This window comes from Rhipicephalus microplus, unplaced genomic scaffold (assembly GCF_043290135.1).
Source record: "Rhipicephalus microplus isolate Deutch F79 unplaced genomic scaffold, USDA_Rmic scaffold_17, whole genome shotgun sequence".
Taxonomy (NCBI): Eukaryota; Metazoa; Arthropoda; class Arachnida; order Ixodida; family Ixodidae; genus Rhipicephalus; species Rhipicephalus microplus.
The window spans coordinates 5,262,577-5,277,028 of NW_027464590.1; the positions used below are offsets into that span (position 1 = coordinate 5,262,577).

The 14,452-nt window shown below is 45.5% G+C and overlaps 1 protein-coding gene across 11 annotated transcripts in view; it reads left to right on the forward strand.

The window, feature by feature from the left end:
* The window catches only part of LOC142785024 (uncharacterized), a 424,940-nt gene extending 411,174 nt beyond the window's left edge, over positions 1 to 13,766 (forward strand). For 9 of the 11 annotated variants that reach the window (XM_075883440.1, XM_075883443.1, XM_075883444.1 and 6 more), the window contains 2 exons: positions 548 to 1,551; positions 8,583 to 13,766. The gene's annotated coding sequence lies outside the window, so the exon portion shown is untranslated. Of the gene's footprint in view, positions 1 to 547; positions 1,552 to 3,298; positions 5,453 to 8,582 lie in introns of those variants that run through there. The other 2 variants (XM_075883441.1, XM_075883442.1) reach the window with 2 other exon arrangements.
* The last annotated feature ends 686 nt before the right edge of the window (positions 13,767 to 14,452 follow it).

Consider the following 14,452-nt stretch of genomic DNA (forward strand, 5'->3'; position numbering starts at 1 on the left):
TCATGTCGGTAGTGGCATTTCAATGACCAGAAGATAAGTCTTTTACATTTAATTTTATAGAGCCCCATGGCTTTAGTATGAAGACGAGTTTTAATACATAGTAGCTCATGTCTAGTCTTGAGTTTCTGTTCCTGTTGTATGTGGTGTTTTAATCACATTTTGTACATTGCAACATTTTAACACTAATTTTTTCTTCCTTTGAGTTCTAGTAGCTGTCCGGAACGCTGTTCATGTTTTTTCTTTGAATTGCTGCACTTTCACCTTTGATGTAAGCTTTAATATATATGAATTTCGAGTAAGTCTGGTAGCTTGATCAGCGCCTAGTGAAACCCAATGAAATGTTATGTGTTAACCAGAAAGCATAAATTTGAATTAACAGTGTTGTGGTCCAAGGAATCTGCTCCAAAACTCACCTTTTGTTGCTCCAGAGCTGCTCCGAAACTCGCTTTTCACTGCTCCAAAGCTGCTCCAAAACCGCATAATTTCTGTTCCCAAAGCTGCTGCAAAAAACTGAAGCTCGGTTCTACTCCTTTTTTATTTTGTGCAGGATTTGTTGAAGAGGAGAAAGTGACAGCGGCTATTCTTCACCCCCTAGTGCCCATCAGGAATAAGGCACACGGTGTGCTTCCGCATAGAAGCGGGTATCAGTAGGCATCGCCTGCTAAGAAGGCCTTCAGCAAGAGAAGCGCAAAACTGAGCCATGCTCACTGGCAGACGCTCCTTCTGAGGACACTTTTGATCGCAGTCTCTGCATCTTCATGAGCACGGAAGTCATTGACTTGCAAATGAAGTTCCTAAAGCAAAGTCCTGCGAAATTCTTACACACGTGGGGGGATAGCACAGAATGCGTGTTGGACATACAGCTCTACCTTTTGGACAACAGTTGCTGGTGGGTAGAGAGCATTAGGTAGCATGAAAGTGCCTGTGCGGTAGTCAGTTGTTTTTTGGGTGCACTCGATCTTGAAGTGATGCTGGAGGAGGTGAATTTTTAAGTGTTCAGAATGGGATGGCCTTCGTTCTGTTTATGTCTGTGCACGAGCAGTGTACGCAACTGGTTGGCGATCCTCTGATGGCCAGTTCTGAAGAAGTATGGCACACAGCGATAATGAACCTGCTCTTGAGTACACATTGAAGGCGAGAGTGCATCTGTTCACTTCAACATACTCTCAACTCCGAGCCACTGCAGTGTCGATGTGAAGCCGAGTGTTGCCTGGGTTTACATGAAGTCCCTGTGTGCATTTGTGCTGCCATCGACGATTGTCCAGCGATGAGCAACATATGCTGATTGCAGCATTTGGGCGTCTTCGTGGAGTCTTCATTGCACGAGCATCTTCGTGGAGTCTTCATTGCACAAGTGTTGTCGAGGGAGAGGCTTTGAATGAGGCACAGATTGTCTGAGGGCGAGAACCTGACATATCCAAACGTTTTTCATTGGCTGGTGACGAACAGTTGCAGTTGCGAACTATGCTTTGAAGGTTGTCTACAAAAGGTACTACATCGAGAGGCATTTGGATGTTTCTTTAAAAGGATCGACGTTCTACAAGTGCAGAGGTTTGTTGGCAAAAGTTATTTACAACTTTGTTTTATTCCTTAGTATCTTAGCATTGAAAGCACATGCTTTTTTTTTAGCTATGTGAATAGCAAAATCCAAAGTGCAAAGTGAATTTCAGTAGTGAAGCATGTGTGCCAATGCAATACAATGTTTTAAAATATTTTTCAAATACCTTGAAATGGAATTTCAAGAAAAAGTTGGACATGATTCCTAAGTACATTCTTATAATGACCGAGGAGTCATGTATGTTGATCCGATCTCACTTTGCCTTTTTGCTAATAGGCAGTTTTGTTTTGGAAGCCTGCCTCCCTGTTTGCAAAGTGCCTACAGGTGATACTAGGGCCCAAACAACGAAACGTTCCTTTCCTTTGACCGCGTCCTCTCCTTACGTGAGGCCTCCTTGCAACCAAGTACCGACGGAGGAAGCAAGCGTACTCTGAAAGCTCCCTTAACTCGTCCTCGCGGGAGGAATGGTTGCCGTGCTCCTGCGTTCGAGATTATCGAATATAAGCTTTGCTCACGAGCGTTTATTCTGTAAAAAAAAGTTGGGTCACCACATCACTTCCAAATTGAAGTGTTAATATAGAGACGCGTGTACGCTTTCTTCCAACTACGATTACTGAATGTGAAAAGCCACCGTAGTCGAGCGCAAAACGTGGTGCATTCTAGCAACACTGCGCGCCGTCGTGCCTGGCACCGTGCACGCACGTTCGCCGCTCGCGTCTCCCCGCAGGGGTGGGGTGGGAGGGTTGCCTTGAAAACGAAAACATCACGTGGGCTAGCTGTGAGGCGAAGCGCTCGTTCAGGGCAAGGAGCAGACCTAAGGACGCACGAAGGTAGGCCCAAAGCAACCTTAAGCTGAGGAAGCGCCAAGGAAGCCTTCACCGAGGGCTTCTTAGTGAGGAAGCTTTCAGAGTGACATAAGGCGACCTCACAAAAATGAAGGCTTCCTTACTGAGGAAAGGAACGTTTCGTTGTTTGGACCTAAGCATCCAAAGTAGTTTGAAAGGCCGAGCCTTCCTGAGGCATATTTTGAAAGTGTTTCTTGTGACGAAATTGATGAAAAAGGAGGCAATACAAAGGACGAATTGTATTTATGTACAATATTTGGCACCACCCAAGGGTTGCCCAAATTTGGGGTCTTAAACAGCAATAATTGGGCCCCTATCTTTCCTACCTCAAGGTTGGGACCAGTGTTATCTTGATTCAATACAGTTGGGACTGCAGAAGAGCCTGATAGGCAGCTTTGCCACAATTCTAGAGTGTGCTGGGCTGACACTAATAGACAGTTTGAAAGGCAAACTGTTTATTCGATGTTGACTGTATTTGTCTTCGAGAAGTTCGAATAGTAAAAATTTCATAGCGAGTCAAATAGCAAATACTGTTCATAAAATACTTGGCGTTTGATATGTTTACACACCTCTGTTTTTTCTTTTAATATTTTTATTTTCATATTATTACCCGTGTGTGTTCTCGCTGTCCTGAGTAGACAATTACCATCAGTCACCTGCGGCACATACCCGCCTGTGGGTATGTGCCACTGTTTGGCAGAGAGTATTATGCAACAGTATTTGAATAATAATCGTGTCATGACCAGCAGGCAATATTCTAACCTGTGCAAATATTCGAATGCTTAGAATATTCCTGTGAATAGTACAGTATTGGAATTCGCTTCGATTCGAATTTAAATTATTGATATTGTGAGGAAGAAGATGGACACTTGCAAAAGCACATTGCCATCGCCAGGCTCGCTCGACTGTTCGTTCCCTGGCTACGCTTTGCCTGCTGCTACTGCTATCTTCCCGTTCGCTGTGAACCTCAGTGAACCCCCGTAACAAGTGTTGGAGCTGCTGGGTTCGTGCCAACCTAGAACTTCGCAGCCGGAAACTCAAGCCAGCCTCTGGAATGCCGGATGAAGCACCAAATCAACCGCAGCAACAACCTGCAATGCCGGATGAAGCACCAAATTAACCGCAGCTACAACCTGCTGTCCTGGTGCCCACATTGGTCTGCCCGGGCCCATCGCGTCAACGCAACCCACCAATCTTCACCAATACGAATGGGTAAGCGTGATCAACCGCTGGGATGACGCTGTGAAGTTCAGGTACGTGCCATTTTATTTGAGTGGTGTGGCCAGCGTGTGGCATCGAAACCACCAACGTGACTTCTCGACGTGGCTTGCTTTCAAAACGCACGTGACCGAAGTATTCTGGGGCCCCGCTGTTCGCAAGCTTCGAGCCGAGCAACGGTTGCGTGGCCGCGAATGGTGAAACATTCACCAGCTACATTGAAGACGTTGTCGACCTGTGTAACCGCATTGATGTCGCAATGGCCAATGCCGACAAAATCAGGCATATTTTGAAAGGGATTGAAGACGACGCCTTTTAAATGCTGCTGGCAAAGAACCCGTCCACAGTGTCTGAACTTGCGAGTCTTTGCCAAAGTTTTGATGAGCTGCGCAAACAACGCACAGCCACGCGCCGTTGCCATCCACAGGCGACTTCAATGTTGGGATTGACTGTTGCTCCTGACAACTTATCGCTGCTGCTACAGATTAAGGATTTCGTTCGTGAAGAGGTCGCTCGCAAGCTTTCGCTGATGCAACTTGTTCACGACCAGTCGAATTCCCCGTTGGCGCCCCCTCTCCAAAACATCATCTGGGACCAGGTCGCCGAAGAGGTCTCGCCTTCGCTCCATCAGGCTCCGACTGCTGCTCCCCTGACGTAAGCCGCAGTCGCTTCCAGGCCTGTGATGCAAGGTTACAGCCCTCGTAGTCCGCCTATTCGCCCGCCAGTATCGCCGCCCGCTCGCCCAGTCGTACAGTACGCACGAGCCGAGGACCCTTGGCGCACTCCAGACAGCCGTCCCATTTGTTTTCATTGGGGTCTAGTTGGCCATGTGGCCCGTTACTGTCGCTTTCGTGCACCACCTATCTTCAACTGTGTGCGTCTACTATGAGTCACGTATGCACAGCATCAACCCCGCCGCAGTTACTCAGGCGACTACAAATCTGATGCTACCTCCCGGACCCCACCCTCCTCTCGCCGCTCGTCTTCTCCTCGCCACCGCTCCCTTTCCCCTATGCACCGACGGTAAAGCCCTGTGCTCCAGGAAAACTAAGTGGCGCAGTTCAGGAGGCGAGAACTGCGGTTCCGGCGAAATGCACAAGGCCTCGAATTTCTCCCAGCAACGTTATTGAAGTCGCTATAGTAGGAACATGGACGCTAGCCCTTGTCGACACCGGCGCTGCCCTTTCAGAGATTGATGCCCGGATTTGCCGTCATATCGGAAAAGTCACGACGCCTGTTTCTGGACTATCCTTTCATACAGCGAACGCACAGCACGTCAAGCCATCCGGTGCCTGCACAGCCCGTGTCGTCATCCAGGATGTTCTTTATGTGGTCGGCTCCCATGATAATATTTTTCCGACATGACAACAGGCATTGCACGCGATTACGTACAGCTAGCAATGTGAAGATCGTAGACTGCCTTATTTACAATTTTGTGCATGTTTGTTTGCCGAACGTGCTACACTGCATTTATTTACTTAAGGTATGTCACCACCTTTGAAAACGCATTTTTTAATTTTCATATTCCAAGAATCGCCAATCATTCAAAAATATTTTGCCGAAAGAATTATGTTTCTATCTTATTTAGTTCCGAAGTTATAGCCAATTTTCGAACATGTGGTGAACGGTTGCGAAACCGAAACTAGTGTTGTGTGCTAATAGAAACTGATAAGTTAGCGAACATCAGTGGCAAATGTTGTAATTTTTCTGTTATGTATTGGTTTGATAACTATAAACTTGTTTAAAGACAACTTAGAAGTCTTTGTTTTTTCAAACGTTGCAGTAAATATCCGTAAGGGGGACGCGTGAAGCTACGAGAGTCTCTGTTGTTTACTTTGCTTGCGCTTCATGCTGCTGCTGTTAATTCTGCGTAGTTTGTATTTTTTACACGTGATATCTTTAGTAGCAGTAGTACAAATATAGGCTGAACGTTTTTGTAAGCAGGTATGGCAAAGTTCAGGGTAAAAAGACGGCTGAAACAAAAGTTCATTGGCAATCGACACACTGTGAATGCTCCGACCGTCGGCCATGTGGACGGGGATGTATCGGGGAGTGGTGCGAAGCTTGCGAACTTGGACGACAACTGTGAAGTGCCGATGCCAGACCCTTTACTGCAGGGTAATAGGATTATTGACATGGCGATCCTTTCATCTGTTTTTGCAATGCTCACCTGCCCGGAATGCAAGAACACCTCGCTGAGCCTGGAGGAGTGCTTCCAGCATGGAATATCCTTCTCATATGCTGTTGTGTGGGGTGCACGCGTATATGTACACTCATTTGAATCATCAAAGAAGACAGGAAGTTCTATTGAGAACAACCTGCGTCTGGTATACGTAATGCGTCAGCTAGGCAAGGGGTATTCTGGAGCTGTGACACTTGCGAAAGTCGTGAACATGCCGCCGCCTTGGCATTCTGCCTACCAAAAGATATCTGCAAAGCTTTGTAAAGCTGCGGAGAATGTTGCACCTAAATCAATGATGAATGCGCTACTGAAGTGCGTTGTGTTGTGCGAAGTGCTGAATGTGGTGTGTCAGGTGACGGTACGTGGCAATGGCGAGGGCATTCCTCATTGAATGGCTGCGTGTCTTTGATATCGATTGATACTGGGAAAATTATTGATGTAGAAGGCATGTCAAGCAAATGCAGGGCATGTCATTCGAAAAGCAAGTTGAGCCCCACAAGTGCTGAATTTCTGGAGTGTAAGGCAAACCATACTCAGTGCCAAGCCAACTATACCGGTAGTGCTGGTGGTATGGAGGCAGTAGGGCTCTACCGGATGTTTGAGCGTGCAGAAAGAAGTCGTGGTTTGAAATATGTAGACTTCTATGGAGATGGCAACTCCAAGAGCCATGTGGCCGTAAAGGACATATATGGGCCAAATAGTGTGCGCGAACTTGAGTGTATCGAGCACGTGCAGAAGCGTGTAGGATGCCGCCTACGAAAGCTCAAAAAGACTGTTCGCGGACTTGGAGGGAAAGGAAAATTAACAGATGTTCTAATTGACAGGCTGCAGAACTATTATGATATTTCCATCAGAACAAATGTGGGAGACTTGCAGGCAATGAAGCAAGCCACATTAGCGAGCCTGTTCCATTGCAGTTCCACAGATGAAACTCCAAGGCATGGTCTGTGCCCTCTTGGCCCTGGGAGTTGGTGCGGTTTTAACCGACGGAACGCACTGGGAAGTGGATGCTACAAGCACAAGGGAGGCCTATCTAATGAGGTACTTAACAAAGTGAAGCCTATGTACGCTGACCTTTGCACGGATGAGCTTTTGAAGAAGTGCCTGCACGGGAAAACCCAAAACGCCAACGAGTGCTTCAACGGTATGATTTGGCACAACGGGTTCCCAAAGACGTTCACGTGAGCCTGCCCATCCTACTTTTTGGTTTATACGATGCTGTGTGCCACTTCAATGATGGTAACAGAAGTGTACTGGCTATTTTGAAAGAAGCAGGCATCGAACCTGGCCACTACACTATCGTAGAATGCTACACTAGGGACCAGCACCGTGTAAGAAAGGCCCAGCGTCGGTTGACTGGCAAAGCAAAACAACACCAGAAGAAAAGACGGGCAGCAACAAAAGCTAAAAAAGAGCTTATGGCATCTAAGGAGGGCCCTACCTATGTGCCTGGTGGATTCTAACTGTGTAGGGCGCCATCATCCTGTTGTACAAGCATTGAAAAACTTTAAACTCGTTTTGCTCAAAACTTGATTTTTTGCACTTTTTTGTTACGCCAGCAGTTGTGACTTCATGTCCAATAAATCTTTTTCAATGAAACTTTGTATGTTCGTTTCTTTATTACTGAACTGTGCAATGAACTAGGTTCAATAAAAACGATTGGTAAGTTTTTATGTAAAAATGCTTTAGTTAAAGCATTGCAGGAAAAAAACACCATTTTTTTTGTTTTCCTTGGTATTTTTACTGTAACTTGATTCCCAATAATCGAATGGCAAAGATCCTAGTTCATTGCACAGTACCATGAGTTGGCTACCTTTGTGCCAAAAACTTTATAATTCCGGCGCTCCGTTCTCAAGTTATGACTGTTTGCGTAAAGGCCAAGTTTGGGCAATGTTTTGTCAATAACAAATCCAATTCTGATTTTTTTCACCCTTTTCTGCATATGAACATCATTTAAAAAGATCCTTTATAAGCCCATTTTAAAATAATATTGTAAAGGTCAAAGTTTAAAAAAATTTACAAAAAGGTGGTGACATACCTTAAGATGGTGCTCCTCTACTTTCTCAAAAACATAAATCGAAGGGCCACCGAAACGCGGAGAATTGCACTCTTTGCCAACGGTGTACTTTCTGGTACCGTTCCTCTCAGGGCGATCATCTCAATGACTGCCATGTTGGATGAACAGTCGCGCCACCTATAGGTCGTGAAAGTTGCAAATAGCCTCCTATCTGCTGTTTGACGTCAAGCATATGGCACCGATTGCTCTGAAGAAAGTGGGCGCAGGCCTTTGTATTTTTGCTCCATTTTGGGATGCTCTCTACCACACACGACTGCAAGATTTGGTTGAAATATGCCGCGTGCTATAGTGTCTGCTTTTTGCAGGGTGTGTTTTCTCGTCAAGCCCAAGGGATAGTTCAAGACAAGATATTACAGCCACTACCGCAGATAGGCTTAAGTAGATTCGAAAGGGAATAGATTGTTCTACAAATCTATTGTACAAGGCAGTTCACTTGCATCAAATATAGCAGCAGGTATTGCCTAATACACTGCATAATGACTCTTGTACGAGTTATCTGCTAAACATGACATGCTGTTATGTTTGATTTGTGCCATTATTCGTGATTACTGCGAGTACCCTGTACTGTTCTCACTAAAAGATATTGCATTCTTTTGTATGAATTTTTCCGTTCTTCCAACATCCTATGTGGCAGTTGCCAAGCCTTCTGTTTTATTATCAAGTGAAAGAGAAACTTCCTTCTTCTCTTATTTTTCTGTGCAGGCTTGCAGTTTATGCAGAGAAATTGTGGCCGGGCGCCATCAAAGCTCCAGCATGTTCCCAGAGAATAACGCGAGGCTGATTCAGAGGCATGAATTTGTTCGTGGGCCTGCGAGCAAAATGTATGGTTTTTAATACTTTTTTATTTGTTTTTGCCACAAGAACTGTGGGCGACACTCAGATGCATTTGTGTCACGTGGTTTCCACTTTTTTTTTATTTACAGCTTTTTTACTGTTGTCTGCAAAAAAAGAATCTACAAATAATGCGTCACAAAGGTAACACTTTCTGCCAAGCAGTTTGCTGTTATAAAATCTAAAAAAAAAGTTTCTTGCTTTGAGGAGGCATAGTGGAATCTCACGTTCTATATATAATATCCTTGAATGACCATTGCATCCTTCAAGCTTGCATCTGGACGGTTCGGCTTGTTCTCGTTCCTAAGGCTATATTGTGGGTTTAGCACAGGCCCTTCAACAGCATGCCTTCTTTTCTCAAGGCATTGGAGACTGTACATTCTGAAGTTCTTGTGATGGCCTTCTTCGCTTTCTTGCATTTAGTGTAGATGTTATGAGTGTGCTTCTTCGATCTCAAGTCGGATGTGCCTCAAGTTCACTTCTTTAACTTCATTTTAATCTCTTAGAAGTTGAGAAGAAAGTTTTTTTTTTTTTGTGAACACTGCCCATATTTTTACTGTATTTTGCAACTACTTCCGGTTCTTTCACAGGGAATCCAGGCGCTTAGATTTCCCAGACTATTTCTAACTTCCTTTTCATTACTGATACTGATTCTTCTCGGAAGTGGTGTAAAAAAGACGCAGAGCTAAAGTAATTATCAAAATAAAGCTGATAATTACATCCAAGCGAAACTTTTTTGAACATTGGACCGCAGACTAAAAAATCAGTCAGACAGTATTTTTCACTCATCATTAATCATGCTTGCCTCATTGTGACATATTCTAATGTAATCAGAAAAGTTGTGCTACTTGTCAGCCAGATAACAAGTTGAATGCAGTCAACTTCTTTAAATCGAAACTTTTGACAAGTTACTGGGTTATAAGAATAAACAGCAATAGGTAAACAAGTTGAAAGAGCACTTGTTACCGTGAAAAAGTGTTGCTAATTTTTGGGCAGATAAAGGTAAACTGAAGCGAGAACTCCAGGTCTTCTTCGCACTCTGGCACTGGGAGGTGGGGGAGGAGGAGCAGTGACTTCACCCATGCTGACACTCCACACATGGCGAGGAGTTCCCGGAACCATTAGCAACCAAAGGCACCCCGCTGCTCAACAATGATGCCACGCAGAAAACTAAATGCTCACAGGCACTCTCATGCACACACACACAGAGCCCCGGCACTGTTCAGTGTGGCAAAGCGGGCAGCGCTTCTATAAGCTGTGCACTCTGTGTGTAGAACTAGTGTCAGCTTTCGTTGCTGCCATGTGAGGTGTCAGCTCCAGTTGAACACCACTGCAGATCATAGCTATGAGAACGTCTTCATAGTCTCATTTGTGACTGCCTTGACCACTATCTTTCACACCATTCCATCTTGACTGGGCGAACTTTTGTCACAACTCCTACTGGCGAGTCACTGCGGGCGGTCTGGTTAGCCTCTAAACAAAAAGACGTCCCCTTTCTGTAGGTGAGGCTTGGCCATTGCTGCTAAGTTGAGAGGAAGGTGATGTGCCAGTGTTTCTTGTTAGCAAGGCTGTTCACTTGTTGCCAGCGCTACTTGTACAGGTTACTAGCATTCGCTTCTACGTGAACTGATGTATTGTTTTTCTGTATGAAGAGCTGCTGGAGTGAGAATATGGGTATCTTTTGGGTCATGTGATAGGAGGGCTGAGGGCCTGGCATTGGTGATGAAGAGCGCTTATGTAATGAAGGTAGCAAGCCAGTCATGCATTAGGTGATTGTACTGGTTCTGAATGAGCATGGAGCCAAAAATGTAGCGTGTGATGCCAAGTATCCGCTTCCTAACTCATATGAGAAGCATGTGGCGAGTTAACTCCCCAAGTGCAGCCGCTCTCTCTAAAGAAGTTGCCAGTATCTGAACGATCGTGGCGCTTGGCAATAATTCTTGGTTCTCTGCAAGCTCTGACAAAATTTTCACAGTTGGGACATGACCGGCAGACCTTCCAAAGGACCGACTACCCCAGCCGGTCTTTTGGAAGGTCTGCCGTTTTCTGTTCTTGAAAACGTCCTCTGAGATTCTTGCATAAAACGCAACATCATGACCGAGCAGATGCACCTGTCTCCTCCAATTACCCAGAAACTAGTCATACGAATTGCGCCCCATTAAAGTGTCTACCTTAGTGTCGCACACAATCACGACAGTGATGCACAAGGTGTGTCGAGACATGGTGCCAGCCTGGGATTATCAGAGAGTTCCTTCTGTCAACTGGAATGTCTCCTTTGTACAAGCAGCCGCTGACAGGAAACAAACCGCATGTGCAGAGAAAGGGGTCAAGCTTTCGAAGGGAGCCATTTTGACTAGGAAGTGACTTCTCATGAATACAGTGTGTCTTTTGAATGAAAGCACCTTGGTGCACTGTTTCAGTTGTGACAGTCTTGGACCTCAATAGCACCTGCAAACCACCTGCCTCCAGCTGGGGCTCGTTTTCCTGCTGAGGACTGGCGACAGTGCTATGTAGTGATTGCCAGCTTGAAAACCCAGTGAAGTAATTGTATCCTGGATGTTTGTTACGTGCACATTGGTAACTATGCGCTGGTCCCAGTCCTCAGTTTTTTTCATGATCAAGATCCACGAGGACAAAATCCTTTGTGGGATCTGTGTTATGCCCCAAAAAATCTGGTGGCATGAACCAGTTTGTGCCAATAAGCTGCGTCGCTGCGACCATTCTCATGACATTGCTTGCTGGGTTTTCGTCAGCTCAGGCGCTCTTTCACTGTTCCAGCTCCATGCTCTTTCAAATGCCTTGGACACTGTTAGCTACATACACAAGAAGCCACCTGGCCTTAATCAATATATATATTCTAATACCACCTTGCTGTCTGTGTAGAATACAACAGAGTCCAGCTGAAAGTCTTAATAACTCTTGTAGGATAAAATCAGCCATTGCAACTGCAAATATTACAGCACACAACTCAAACCTTTATATGGTGCGATGTGGCTAGGGGTCAGTTTAGCCTTTCCCATAACAAATCTAATGTGTTTGCTTTCATCTATGTTTAACACATGCAGGGTGCTACGACTTTCATGAACACATGCGAAAAGACATGAAGTTGTGCTTCGTGTACAGCATTGGTGAATGTTCAGAGACGCCGAGTAAAGACATGAGTATGGCTTGTAACTTCAAGAAGCCCTTTATTCTTCTTTGCTCCCCACGCTATATACTTCATGTAAAGTGGCGCTTGCATGCTCACAAAGCACTTTGCGTCTACTACAATGCATACAATCATGCGATTCGAAGGTTGTGTAATGCATGAAGTGAGGTTTTCGAGCTCTTCCACTGTCACCACTTGTCCTCTGAGAGAGGAGTGTCTCAGTCATAGCCATCTGTAGTCATCTTGAGACGTTAGTGCTTTCCTTGCACTATGACTGTAGCTAAAGAACCATCAGGTCGCAGGGGCTATTGACTATTGACAACACTACTCTCCGAGCATACGGTCTGTGTAGAAGTGGTGCTTGAAAAAATAAACATACGTTCATATGTCACATACGTCTCAAAGCAAGCCATGGCTTCTCTGTGTGGGCAATGGGTCAGCTCTGGAGTTGGGGTGTTAAAAACATCTCGCGTGGTCCTAAGGCAAGAGTGAGAGTGAAACGTTTTGGCGCAGCAGTTTCATGCATATATTGTCTTTAGCAAGCCAGTGGCGTCCTCTATCATTGGAAGAGACTTCAAGGCGTCAACCACAAAAAAGTCTCTTTTGATAAACTTCTTTACGTCTTCTCAGAACTGCTGAGCAGCCTTGAAGGTGTTCGACAAGGACTACAGGTACCGTATATGGCAGATTGTACGAAATATGTTAGAAAGGTATCCGACCTTTTTTTTTTTTTTCGAGCACCCGATATACTTGAAACAAGCAAACTTGCGTCAGCCGAACTTGAACCTTCGTGCTCGTGCATGAATTTTTTCCTGCCTGTCAATAGCATCCGTCATTGAGACGCAGCGTTTGAGTGAGGTAGTGCGCAGTGCTCTCATCTGTTTTTCATTGCAAAGAAAATGATGGAGCGACTGGAGGAGGGCTACTGTATCAAATTTTGCCAGAAACTGGGTGACAACCAAGTGGAAACTATTTGGAAGGGCATGGCGGCTTTCAGGCAGGACGCTAGGAGCCGCACACAGATTAAGGGGGCACACTGGTCTTAGAAACTTTTTTTTGTGCTTTCCAACCAATTTTGATGAAACTCCATGGGCTTGTTCAGTTTTTTTAGCTGATTTCAAATATCCAATTAGTTTTGATGCAAGCTAATTAGTTCCCGAGATAATTAAAAATCTTTCGTGATTGTTCTTGAGAACAATAGAAAAAAACTAGTCAACAAAAATTTACCAGCATGGCATGAATAGATACTAGAAGTTGTGGAGTATGAAATGACGGAAGCAGTTTTTTTGTCTGGCAATCACACATGCAAGTTTACATCAATTCTAATTTCTCGGTTTAAAGTATGCCTGCTAACCAGTTATTTAAACAATTATTTAAACGTGAAATGCAAAATCTGTTTCCCTTACTTCAAGGTTTAAACATTCAGCTTGACAATGCAAAAGCTTTCTAGCTGCACCGCATGCCGAGATGTACCTCTCAAGAATTTCCTAAACGTCAAAAATATGCATTTTGAGAAAATGGCAAAAACACAACGGTGCCATGTTTAATGTAAACGGTAAAACATTCTGTACATTTTTGGAGCGAAATGACTAGTAGGCCCCAGAAGCATAGTCCCCTTGACTGCTGGCATCCAGGTGCCGCTTCTTGAGCGTCCGCTGCTTATTTTCTGCAGACGCACGCCTGAGGGTAGAGTCCCTGGTTCGGCGGCGGTCTTTTTCAGCCATGCGTTTGCTACTCAGTAGGCCGGGGTTCAAGCACAGCTCTTTGAGGATCTTGGATGATGTTACTTGACTTTCGGCATTAAACCTCATCACTGCCTCGGCGACCGCAGCTTCTACACTGTGCAGTGATGCATGGCGCTCCTTCGGGGCCAGCGACCAAATCACAGAGTGGAGACTTTCATTACTGTTCTGATTCTTGCTTCGCTGGCAGCGCTCCAGCAGCTTCTTGTCTGCCAAGCGCTCGTACACTGGAAGCAAGGCCTCACAGACATGCGGCGGCAGGTTGTAGCGGTGTTTGGGGGCCGGTTCACCCCTGGCCTTGGCAGCGTTCTGGCGGCACCACGAGTCAGGACCTGTAGGGCACAGGCTGTGGTTGGACACGGCATCGTTGGACGTCACATGGTGGTATGTGGCCATCACAGCATTGTGCATGGCTGGCACGTCCCCTTTGTGAGATTTGATGGCCCAGCCATAGTAAGAGGTCAATTTGTTAACCAGGTCACCAGTCAGCCGACCCCTACCACTGAGGCTCTCGGAGCCAGCTGGCCTCTGCTTGGGGAAATTGCGCAGTTGCGTGCCCATCCTCTTCTGGACGTATTCCTCTTTGGTTACCTTTATAAAACCATACACATCTGCTTCCTTCAAAGCAGGGTACGGTGCGGCAGTCACCATCAGAAAGAACTGTAGTGTATCTCAGCTTATGACGCTCCCACGACCTCTGAAACAGAATGAGCGCAGCTTCCACTTGCATCTCTCCAGCTTTTTTTTGTGCTGTTTTTCTGGCAGTGGTGGTTCGCTTTCCACTCGTCGTAGGACGGGTCACTTTCTTTAAGCGCCCGCTCGCAGTTGGCACAAAAATGGCAGAGCACGAC